The sequence below is a fragment of the Podarcis erhardii genome, assembly GCF_964252035.2.
Source record: "Podarcis erhardii genome assembly, chromosome: 9".
Taxonomy (NCBI): Eukaryota; Metazoa; Chordata; class Lepidosauria; order Squamata; family Lacertidae; genus Podarcis; species Podarcis erhardii.
This window is the reverse complement of record NC_138512.1, coordinates 23,983,031-23,995,481: the sequence shown is the minus strand read 5'-3', so window position 1 is coordinate 23,995,481 and position 12,451 is coordinate 23,983,031.

Below are 12,451 nucleotides of genomic sequence, written 5' to 3'. Positions count from 1 at the left end.
TACATTCTACTACACTTATGCCCCATGTCAAGCAAACAAAATTAACCTCAATGGCATCTGTTCTGCAGCAATAGAGACGTATGTTTTTCTAGCTACAAGATCATCTTTTATAATGATTGAACCTGTTAAAAATTCTACAGAAGTGTTCCCAGGGTGAATTTCTCCTATACTGCAATAAGGGAGAGAAAGCTAACTTCATGCTTAATGCATTCCGATACTTAGCATTTTGTCAGTATTTGCAAAAAAGGGCATTTTTCATATTATGCATTCTTCAGCTCAAGAACTTTTGGAAATAGTTTCTGCCAGGGCATGTTGCCAGTTTGATAATAATATCGCCAAACAGGGGAAATATGTTAACTGTTGAGTTTTCCAGTGAGTGAACTGTAACTCATTTTAAAATAAGTATCACTTTCGAAATATATCTTAGCAATGTTTCTCTCCATTTCACTTGTAGCGCTCTGGCAAAAGGGAAAGGATGACTCACCACATCTGTCTTTCCAGTGGCTTATAAACAAAAGTGTTCTCCTTTCCTTTGTGTTCAGGTAGAGACAGGAGTCCTCCTTTTTTCTCTCTTCATCATATGGGTTTTAACAAAAAACCTAACACATACATGGGCAGTAGCAGAGAATATGAGTCTGAAACTACGTTTTGCTTTTAATTTGAAGCTAAAATCAGTGATTGCCCATTTAGTTCTCTCTGCTCTTCTATAAATGACTAGGACAGGGAGAGTAAACATGGTGACATCCAGATATTGCTAGACTACAACTCCCATCATCTCTGACTGGTCAACAACATCTAGAGGACACCTGGTTGGCTACTCCTGGTCTAGGACAAATTATCCATATTATGACATCACAACATTGTGTCTCTCTCCTTCCCACCCAGGAGCCAAAGATATGTGTTGGGCTGGGTCGATGGCCAATGTCATGACTGCGGGAATGAGTAGGTTGTCATAGTAAATGAATAGGTACTACTTATGATGACAACTATGTGTTTATAACACAATTCTATAAATGTCTTCAATTAAGTTTAATGAAACATTCTCCCAAGGAAGTGCACATAGGGTTGCACCTTAAATATAGCATGAAATATGCATGGCCCAAAATCCAGAGGAATTTGAGGTTTTAAAGAAAATGACCTATTCATTTATGTTGTTCTGAAATCAATATAACAGTGTTTAAAGCAGGTTGCAGTGTTTCTGTTGAATGCCTAGTTTGCTTTTAACCAAGCAACAGCCTGATTTAGGCAACATTCCGATGCCCAAACTCAACAGAGCTTACTTCTGAGTAGACACACACAAGATTACACTGTTTGCTTCCTACAAGTCTGGAGAACTATAATAAACAGCCATTATAAACAGGTGCCATTCCTCAATGGCCCTGAAAGAAGGACTTTTTGATGACAAATCCCTAGTATGTATGTGTGTGTCGAAACGTCGCCTAGACACCCCAACTTTTACACGGGAAGACACCCGAGGACACCAAAACCTGCATATATATATATATATATATATATATATATATATATATATAGAATATATATATATATTTCTAACCCTCATTCAAAATGAACCCATGAAAAAGTGAGCAAAGAAGAAAAACTGGAATAAAATTTAGACAAAATCATGAATATACATATCTGATGCAGTCATACAGGATGGATGCTTCTACTTCTTGGGAAAGGAATCGTATTCTATTCCATTGATCCCAGTTTGGGGTGCTATAAACAATCATTTTAATTCTCAGCCCTTCCATCATGGTCCCCATCTGCCTCAGAGAGGAGGAATCCTTTTTCAGCTGAAAGCCTGCATTCCCTCATGGGCATCTTTCCGGGGGCTACATACCAGTGGTGTGGGGGGCAACAGATGTGACTCCAGCCCATAGACTCCAGCTCGTAAAAGCCTGAGCTTCCTACACTAGCACCTGTCCCTCCAGGCAAGCAAGGGGCATTATTAGAGTTAAAGGACACTTTCAAACCAGGCATAAGAAGACAGGATGAGAGCATGGGGCAGGACCAGTGAGGAGCATGGCCTGGGAAAGAGGTGTGGTCTGTGGAAAGTCCCACAGACCAGACAGAAAGGCTTGGAGGGCCATATTTGGCTCCCAGGTCTGAGTTTCCCCACCCCTAATCTACTTTTAAGAGAAATAGGAGCAGTGACGCCTTTGAGGCCAGTCTGAACTGTGTTTTCCCCCCCAACATGGAGTTACAAATAGCATTTCCTTACTGTGTAAGCTTTGGGACGAAGGTGGCACTGTGGTCTAAACCACTGAGCCTAGGGCTTGCCGATCAGAAGGTCGGCGGTTCCAATCCCCACGACGGGGTGAGCTCCTGTTGCTCGTTCCCTGCTCCTGCCAACCTAGCAGTTCGAAAGCACATCAAAGTGCAAGTAGATAAATAGGTACCACTCTAGCGGGAAGGTAAATGGCGTTTCCGTGCGCTGCACCGGTTCACCAGAAGTGGCTTAATCATACTGGCCTCATGACCCGGAAGCTGTACGCCGGCTTCCTCGGCCAATAAAGCGAGATGAGCGCTGCAACCCCAGAGTCATCTGCGACTGGACCTAATGTTCAGGGGTCCCTTTACCTTTACTGTGTAAGCTTACATGTCACCAGCACCCAAGGTGGCCTTTTCATAGAGTCCATTGGAGAACAGTCCTCTCTTTGAAGGGCTGTTTGGTCTGAATGTGGTTTAAAGACAGAGAACCATCACAAGGGAGAGCAGAGGCCTTGGGGTTGCCCATTAACAGCTCTTTCCACGTTCTTCCTGCTTAGCACTGGTAGAGCAGCAGGCAAACAGATTATCTGATTACAGTTTCCCCCTGCTACAGTGAGAGGTATTGTATTTCTATTTAAATTATAGTAATTATTTCTAAATTTGTAGCTAAAGTTATAAAATAGTACAGGTATGTTTCATGCTGATCAGGGTTCTTTTCCGATGACGCATTTCCTCTTTTTCAACGATGCACGAGTCCATCACCTACCAGCAATTGTCAATATCAAATTGACTTTAGCCAACTCACAGGCTACTTGGACCATTTACTGTACTGTCCAGATACCGTGTTTGTGTATTTGCACATATATGTGTACACATATTTGGGATCAAATCAGATTCAGATTGCTGTGGGCATTTTTATTATTATTATTAGTGAGTGATGAAATTTCTCTGACTTCTCCCACCCCCCGATCTTTCTCCATCAATTAATGAGAAAAGAAATGGCATTCAAATGATACCAAAGAAGAAAATAAAATCCAGTGGCATTCTTGGGATGGGGGCAGGGTTTTGAGGAGAGTGGATTAGCTTTCTTCTGAGCTGATGCTTTTTGATACAAACCATCTTTCCAGTGTTCTGCACACTGCAGTCTTCCTGGGGGCCCGAATTTCCTTAAAACCTCATGACAAATTCAGCTGAGCTTTCCTATCAGTACAGAAAGCAGGGATGATGCCTATCACAGTGCAGAAAGTTTTGTTGTTGTTTTTTGTGTGGTTTTTTTTTGTTGTTGTTAGGTAAAAGAAAGACTTCCCTTAAAAAAAAAAATCAGTGAGTGCACTGATTTTGGGTGCTTGAAAGTCACCACCACTTGGCTTTCCACACGTCAAACTTAAGGAAAGATGTTGTAGGGCAGGCATAGGCAAACTCGGCCCTCCAGATGTTTTGGGACTACAACACCCATCATCCCTGACTACTGGTCCTGTTAGCTAGGGATGATGGGAGTTGTAGTCCCAGAACATCTGGAGGGCCGAGTTTGCCTATGCCTGTTGTAGGGGTTTCTGAGACCAGGAAGTGTGGGCAGTTGGGGCAGAGCACTGGAGAAATGTTTGAAGGAGAGAAACAGGAAGGATGTTCACAAGCTGGAACGCAGGCAGAGAAGGGCAACCGAGATGAAAAGGGACTGGAGATCAAGCCTTATGAGGAACGGTTGAAGGAGCTGGGCATGTTTAGCCTGGAAAAGAGGAGACTGAGAGGAGATATTACAGTCATCTTCCAATATCTCAAGGGCTGTCACATGCAAGAGGGAACTAGCTTCTTTTCTCCTGCTCTGGAGGGTAGCACTCAAACCAATGGTTTCAAGCTACAAGAAATGAGATTCCAACTAAACCTCAGGAAGAACATTCTGACAGTAAGTGCTGTTCAACAGCAGGATGGACTCCCTTGGGAGGTTGTGGATTCTCTTTCCTTGAAGGTTTTTAAGCAGAGCTTGGGTAGCCAACTGCTAGGGATGCTTTCACTGAGATTCCCCCAAGATACCCTCGAGGTCCCTTCCAACTCTACAATTCTGTGATACACACCACCCACAACCACTTCACGACGCTAAAGTAAGCTTAATCCTGACCCATTGGAAATGTCAAGAAATTCTAAAAGGCCCTGAAGAAGAAGAAGAGGAAGTAGAAGTAGAAGTAGAAGTAGAAGTAGAAGTAGAAGTAGAAGTAGAAGTAGAAGTAGAAGTAGAAGAAGGGAATTCACTTTTGCAAGTGAAGAAAACTTTTGAGAAATTGAAGGGCACATTTTGACACAGTGCTGGTTTTTTTTTTAATGGAGTAAGATCAAAAAGGTGACTTTCCTCACTCTGTGTCAATGCCCCATTGGGTATCTCTGTGTACAATCTTCCACCATTGCTGCTTTCTTTGTGACCAGCCTCACATTTAGGAATGATTCTGATGCTTAAGTACATGGATGCGCTGCTGATTTAAAAATTGAATTTGTACTGTTGGAGGAAGGGTGGGAGGTGTGGGTGGGTGAAACAAGTTAGAGAATCTAAAAAGGCGGGGGATCACAAACCAAGTCGGAGTGTTGGTTTCATCTAATGAATACTCAAATTGAATTCCCAGCCTTGGAGAACTTGGCATCTGATTCATAATACTTTAATTGGCTTTAAATCTATGTGCTCTGTTTTAATTTAATTTATGTAATTTGTCCTCGGGAAACAAAAGGGAAAAAGCCCAGGATTGCCACATATCCAATAAAGTAATATGCCCTGGGGCATGAGATGCATTATTAACCTGCTTAAAGTTACATAATTTTATATGATACTATAAAAATATATATATCAAAATAGTGTTTACTTTTCTGACATTTGGTTGATGGCCTTTCCCTCAGTATCATGCTGAGTGCCATCGCTTAAAAAAGAGAGAGAGAGAGAGCCCATGAAGGAAGCTAAAGAATCCTTCAAACCTTGAACAAGTTTCCTGTCAATGCTGAATGGTAATAAGCTATTCCAATTTCCATTTTAAAATGTTCAGATTTATACTGAGTCACAGTGTTCTTCCATCTAGCTGAGTTTTGTCTCAAACGACTGGCAGAGGCTCTCTAGGATTCCAGATGAAGTCCTCAATCAGCCCTACCTGGAGATGCCAGGAATTGAACTTATGACCTTCTGCATGCAAAGCAGATGTGTGTTTAGGGGGAAGAGCATTATGACAAGATCACAGTGTGTGTGTGTGTGCGTGTGTGTGTGTGTGTGTGTGTGTGTGCGTTAAGGGCACAATCCAAATAAATTAAGTTAATCCCAAAAATAGCCCATAGCTCCATGGATGAGCTCAGGTTTGATCCGTAGAATCCAAGGTAATTATTTCAGGAAGCATGGCTAGAAAATACCTCTGCAGAAACCATTGACTGAGAGAATATCCATCAGGGTGGATTATTCAGGGCTAGCTAGGCCTCACATCTGCCTCACACAAGGCAGTTTCATACATTTACAAACCCCTTTAGCTTTCATTGATTTCATAGAAATGAATGGAAGAATGGATGCCTTTTTTGAACTATTTAAAGAAATATTATAGAGTGATGATATCGCAAGCAGGATTTGAGCTATGAACAACAGGAGTAATTAGATTATAATATTGTGGTGATTATTTGATAGATGAGAGATAGGGTGCAGCAGAAGGGGAGAGACAACAATTCAATGGGGGAAGAGGTGGGGAGTCGACAGAAATAAGAGAAAAGATGAAATTGTGTCTTGACTGCATATGTTTAAAATGTTGAAACTTAATAACATAAAGTTGATATAGTGGATATACACTAGCACGGCTCATACCCAAACATGGATCCGCTTGGAAAGAAGCAGAGAAGGGACATTGCAACTTCAAGTGGGGCTATTAGTACAGTGGTACCTCGGGTTACAGAGGCTTCAGGTTACAGAGGCTTCAGGTTACAGATTCCGCTAATCCAGAAATAAATTATTATTATTATTATTATTATTATTATTATTATTATTATTATTAATTTATATCCCACCCTCCCCAGCCAAAGCTGGGCTCAGAGCGGTCAACAACAGGAAAATAATACAACATTCTAAAATCATTTCATTATAAAATCAGTTCAAATCAAATTAATGGCAACCATTGGGCTACAGTTCTGTGAGGATTGCCAAAGGAGGGGGTCAAGTTGTGCCCTGGCCGAAGGCCAGTACCTCGGGTTAAGAACTTTGCTTCAGGATGAGAACAGAAATTGTGCTCCAGTGGCGCGGCAGCTGCAGGAGGCCCCATTAGCTAAAGTGGTGCTTCAGGTTAAGAACAGTTTCAGGATAGGGGGGCCACTAGGGGCGCATTGGAAGATGGCCGACAATACATCTCTCCGACCCACACAGGGTAATTAAGAGGCTGTTATGGGAGTAGGCAGCCTCCCTTGTTGCCCCAAGGAAATGGGGAACACTGCCCTTGCCTGCTGTGCCCATAAATCACCCCCTAATTCGAAAGAAGGGGGTGAGGGCCCTAGGCAGAATGCCCCCCTGTGGACCTTGGCTCTCCTGGATGCTGTCTCTGATTGCGCACTAGCTGCAGCAATTTGGAATAATTAATTACAAAAGAAGCAAATGCACATATTTCAAGTGAAGAAGGGGAGTGAAGTCTGCTAATTTAAGTGACCTCTGCGAAAGAAGACGACGGGTTGGAGAAACAGGAATATTTTATGATGAAGATACACCAAAGGCTGGGTATGTTGACAACGGGACTGAATGGGGGGGGGCTTTTTTACTTTCCTTCTATGTGATTTACAAGAACCCCTCCTCATTAGAATCGTCGGTTGAACTGACCCAAGCAGGATGATTAAGGTCTGTGTGGAGATAAACTTTAACCAAAAGTATGCTTTATAGAGATCGAGAAGCAATAAGAGCTTTTGGAATGGCGCAGCAATTAATTCGGAGTCGCCATCTTGCCAAAGGATTTATAGCCGGGAGGAGGAACGGACTTGTTTTCAGACTGCATTCCTGGTGAATCTCCTCAGAGGTTTTGAGAAAGAAGGCAGATTGGTGAAGATTAATGACGCCAAGTCTGTTTAGATGTATGGAAGTGATGTTATATGGAAAACACCTGGATATGGCTACTGGATAAATATATATATATATCCATGCAGGATTACAAACTGTTTTAACCAGCTTGTGGAGACTATCAGAGGTCACAAAGAGCAAGGAAAAATATATGAAAATAACAACAAGAGATGTGGAAAAACAATAAGAAAGGAGTGGATAGTACTGTGAACATCATAAGGGTAGATTTGTGGACATTAAAACAGCAGTAAGAAGCAAGAAGTTGATTGGATCCCCCTTCGGAACTTGAAATATGGGTACCCCCAACAAAAATTTAAAATTCGGCTGTGTAATTTGGAATTTATATAATTTGGTTTGATTTGATGTGATTGGTCAGTTAATAAAAAAATATTCTTAAAAAAAAAGAAGAACAGTTTCAGGATAAGAAGGGATCTCCAGAACAAATTAAGTTCTTAACCCAGGAATGGGGAACCTGTGGCCCTCTAGATGTTGACAGGCTCCTCCTCCTATCACCTTGCACAATGAGTGCCACGCCAGCTAGGGCCAATTGGAGCTGGAGTCCATTGTCCCCTGGAGGGCCACGAGTTCCCCACCCCAGTGTAAAAATAAAATAAAATAAAATAAAAAGTCGAAACCATGCGTCAGCGTAATGAATCACTGGCTCATTTTTTAACATCTCACAGAGTAAATAGCTCCAAGAGTCTTCTGGCATAGTCTTTTCCTTTGTGAAACAGGTGTCCTTAATCTCAAATCTCGTAGAGAGCCGTAATCTCCTCCTGCCACCCCGTGTGCTCACTGGATGTGTAGGCAGGTGCCTGCTGCCTTGTTTTTCTACTTGGAATTCTCTCACAGAACACCGTGCTTCTTAAAATCATGCCTGTCTTACTTCTACCTTTTTACTTTGAGAAAGATCTTTGTTGTTTTCGCTGCTGCTGCTGCTGCTGCTGCTGGACTCTTCCTCCAGTTTTCTTCACTAAAGCATACAGGGCTTCCTTCCCTTTTCTCCCATAAGCAGGGCTGCATCTCTCAGCAGGTAGCCCTCAGGAGAGAGCTTTTGAGCAACTTCAGCGTAAAAGGAATTGCTAATGCTTAGAAACCAGGAGGCACAAGATACCATTCCACTGCCAAAGCTAAGCAGATGGAGACTGATGGAACAATATATAAGTGCTCTGAGTTCTTCAAAGGAAGAACATGGCAAAGGGTACAAACAAATAGCTTATATATTATTGTGGCCTTGGGGGTGTGGGAGATGGATTGAGGATTAAAGCTGTACATTTAGATCTAAACCTCCGATCTCACGTGTGGGGGAGAAATACAAAAGTAATCTGGCTGTGAAGCCTTTTTAGCAGGGTAAAAACACTTATAAGTTTCGCAGCTTATGAAAGATTAAGAATTAAGCAATTGCACCTTTCTATACATTTCATTTGTGGTCTGTTGACCTTCCACCTCTTCACTCCCATTGTAGAGAATGAGCCACATGTTTTAGTAAGATAAACGAAAAAAAATGGTTTACTTACATTTCAGTGCAGGCAGCAAATACTGAAAAGTAGTGTGAAGAAAAATACTTCTAAGTTACAATAAAATAAAAGTTGGTAGTCTTAGCTAACATGGTAGAAATAAGGAGCTTTAGCCATGCATGTCTAGTCAGCTTGGAGGCATGGTGGAAAGAGAGTGTGTCCTCACAGGCAGAAGGAAATATAAAGGATTGCCACCTTTGTTAGAGTTTCCATCCAGAGGAGGCAAAGGAAGTGACCACACACAGGGGATCCTCTCTAGGAAGTTCAAGAATTCTCTGTGCTTGTCTAGCAAAACATGCATTTGTGATTTGGCTGCAAACTCCACAAGGGGCTGCTAGGTTGAGAATGGCAGTTCAACCTTCTGATTGAGCCCAGGAGGAAAAGACCGCACTATCTTTCCAACCCCCTAGACTGAAAGCAGACTTGGTGGTCTAAGCCCAGAATTCCCAGCCTATCACCAAAACCAACCAATGATACAGTCCTCTAAATATAGAGCGGAACAGGTAATGTGAAGTGACAATTTCACATGAATCTCAGGATGGGGATAAAATGGAGATAGTAGACAGGTTTTAATGAGGATTCGTGAACGTTATACAACACAAACTTGGGTGTTAGATGCAGGGTTTTTTATGATTGATTTTTTTTGTACTGAATCCTTCTGGAATCTTGTACATATATACCAATAAGAGTTTGGGAATCTAAGAATCTGAATGAGAACCACATTTGAACATGGTGAGATCATTTCCCAACCATATATACGGTAAATGGTAAAGGAAGCAAGAGAAAGAAGAGAACATGTGGATATGGTAAGAAAAAAAACATATATAAGTGGATTCCTTCTTTTAGATTACGGCTAAAAGTGGGTCTTGAGTCTGAGAAAGTAGAAAGCTATTGTTGTGACCTTTCCTTGTTCTGTGTTTTGTTTGCTTCCAAGTAATAAATCTATATTGAATAATTTCATTTCTTGCAAGAAGATCTTAAAACTCTCACTCTCTCTCTTCTAGTATCTTCTGCAATATTTGCTTAAACAATGTATTTGGAACTGGATGTACAAACCCCCAAGCCAAATTATCCAAATTTTATTGAAATTTCCACTCTGAGAATTTCCATGGGTATTCTGGCTGAATGGGATTTCCCCTGTTTGCCTAGTATTTCACTTTCAGCAAAATTCTGTTGCCATTTATAGACATGTGTCAAACCCAAAATGAATGGTAATGGTGACATTTGAAGGACCAATATCCTGGGAAACTCTTCATCATCTTTAATGCAGACCCATTGATCCAATAGCAAAACCCAGCACATCAAGGTACTTGGGTCCTGACTCATTCATCTGTAATGTGATTCAATATGGCAGTGGATTCTGCACCAGTCTTGACTGCAATATTCTAAGTCTTTTGTAAAACAACCAGAACAGAAGATGAGAATTCACATATGTTATTTATTTTTATGGATTAGAGGTTTACTGTTATGTAATTCAGGCTAATTTAAAATAGATTTCATAATTATTATGGTGGCACTTTAATTATGTTTGCATTATCTTTTAGTGTGCTTTATTGTATATGGTGTCACTGTTTGATATTTTAATGTGTACTAATCTACAATTAATCTGAATAAAGGAAATGACGTTGAGTGACATATAGATACCGTCATGTTTTTCTATATAGAGTTGAATTCACAGTATAATATCAGTGCCTTCTGATTTAAGATCTGTGAATTAATTGAATTATTGTTCTCACTGATTGCATATATGGATGGAACATAAGCATAGTTACATAATACATGTATGTACAAAACTTACTTTTAAAAAAAGAAGCAAAAAGGAAATTATTGAGGAAGACCTTTCTACTCGACTATGGTAGGTTTTCTAGATCTAATTATTGTGTGGCTATTCCCTCCCCCCCACAGGTGGAATAAATGAAGACAACGGACACAGAGTTTTAGGTTAATGGGCGAAAATGGCCACAACTTTATTGATTACAGGAAAGAAGGGTATTGGCTTTAGGCATTGGCCCTAACCGACTATCCGGTCTGACCGGGAAGGGTTAAACACCAACAGGAGGAGCCACCCGAGATGCATATCCCTAGGCGCTCCCCGAGGGGTTACCGCTCAGGGGCGCGCTTTAGGCCCTAGCCTCCGTAGGTTTCGGACGAGGCGTCGCCCCTCGGAGTCCTTTAACGAACTACCCTTCAAGCATTGGGGGAGGTGATGGCGTTCCTCCCCCCCAACCTCATCTGCATGATAATACCCCGGCCAATGCCTACCGCCAAAACCGAGGGAGTTGTGACGATTTGCTACGAGGTAGGCGAAAAAACCAAGTGGCTCACAAAACCAGCCAATTAGCCAAATGGAAAAACTCCTACCAGGCCCCTTGCGGCGACCAGCCGAAGCCCATAGCAAGGTCAGTGGCAAAACCTAAAGGGCGGGTGGGTGGGAAACCGCGTCGTCTCCAGGGAAGAAAGGGGGCGAGCCAGGGGCTGCCCTGACCTTAAGTGGCCCTACGAAGGCTCGCCCCTGCCGCCAGCCGATTGGCTGGCACCACAGGGTATGCTAATTGGGGGAATCCCTGTCTCCCGCGAGGCTGACGCCAGCCTCGCGAGAGCGAGTGTGGGCGGGGTCGTGATCCCACAACCCCCCCTCCTCCTGAAGATCGGAAGGGGCATTGTACACATCCTTGAAAAAAGGCTCCTATACCAAGATTTTGAACATCATCATTATTCATTTTTATTGATTAATTAAATTTTGTTATTTACTAAATTGCGAGTGATTGATCATAGGAATATAGAAAGCTGTCTTTGACTGAATCAGACAATTGGTCCCTCTAGTTTAGTATTTTCTGCACTGATGGACAATTCCTCTTCAGGGTTTCAGGTAGGGCACATCCCTATCCCTCTGGAGAAGCCTGAGTTTGCATGCAAAGCAAACACTCTGTTCCTGAGCTACTGCCCACCCCTTAATGTTATCTTACAGTAACATTCTCTACCTGACTTGACAACTCTAACCATTCATTCTGATCTACGGATCCACATCCATTCAGATACTGTATTCATTTGTTCCATTTCTCGATGACAAAAATGCATTGAATTTAATGGATGTGGGTGGTTTACATGCAGAAAGAAGTATATATAGAGAGATGGATAAGTTTCCCCAACAAAATTGATGGATGTGGTTTTTCAGACTGGGTACTCTTTGGTAAATCAAAACGCATATTCAGAACAGGTTACCAAACTGAGGCACAAAGTTTTGGTTGAAAGCACAAACATGACTTCCAGGATCTTGAATCAAATACCTGATAAAGCCTAAGCATTTTTCCTTCCTTGTTTACTGTGCCTCTGTGGTACACACAGAAGACTACTAACTCTGATATAAATTGTGGAAATGTTATATGCTTGCAACGGAACAGTTACAGGGCATTTACTGTGCTATCTGAAAGCGGAGATTCCTCTGATGCTTTTGCTGATCTCGAAAAAGATCTATTATTACCAGTGTCTATATAACTTGAAAAATGGGAAATTTGTGTCTTAATGGGGAAAAAAGCTTCAAAGGATATCAAGCTTGCCTGAGACAGGCTGTTCTGTGCAGCAATGCCTTCATTTCCTGCTAAGATCATGCCATTCCTCCATGCTTTAAACAAACTGTGCAAAAAGTGGAAACTACCAAGATGTTATGATGAAA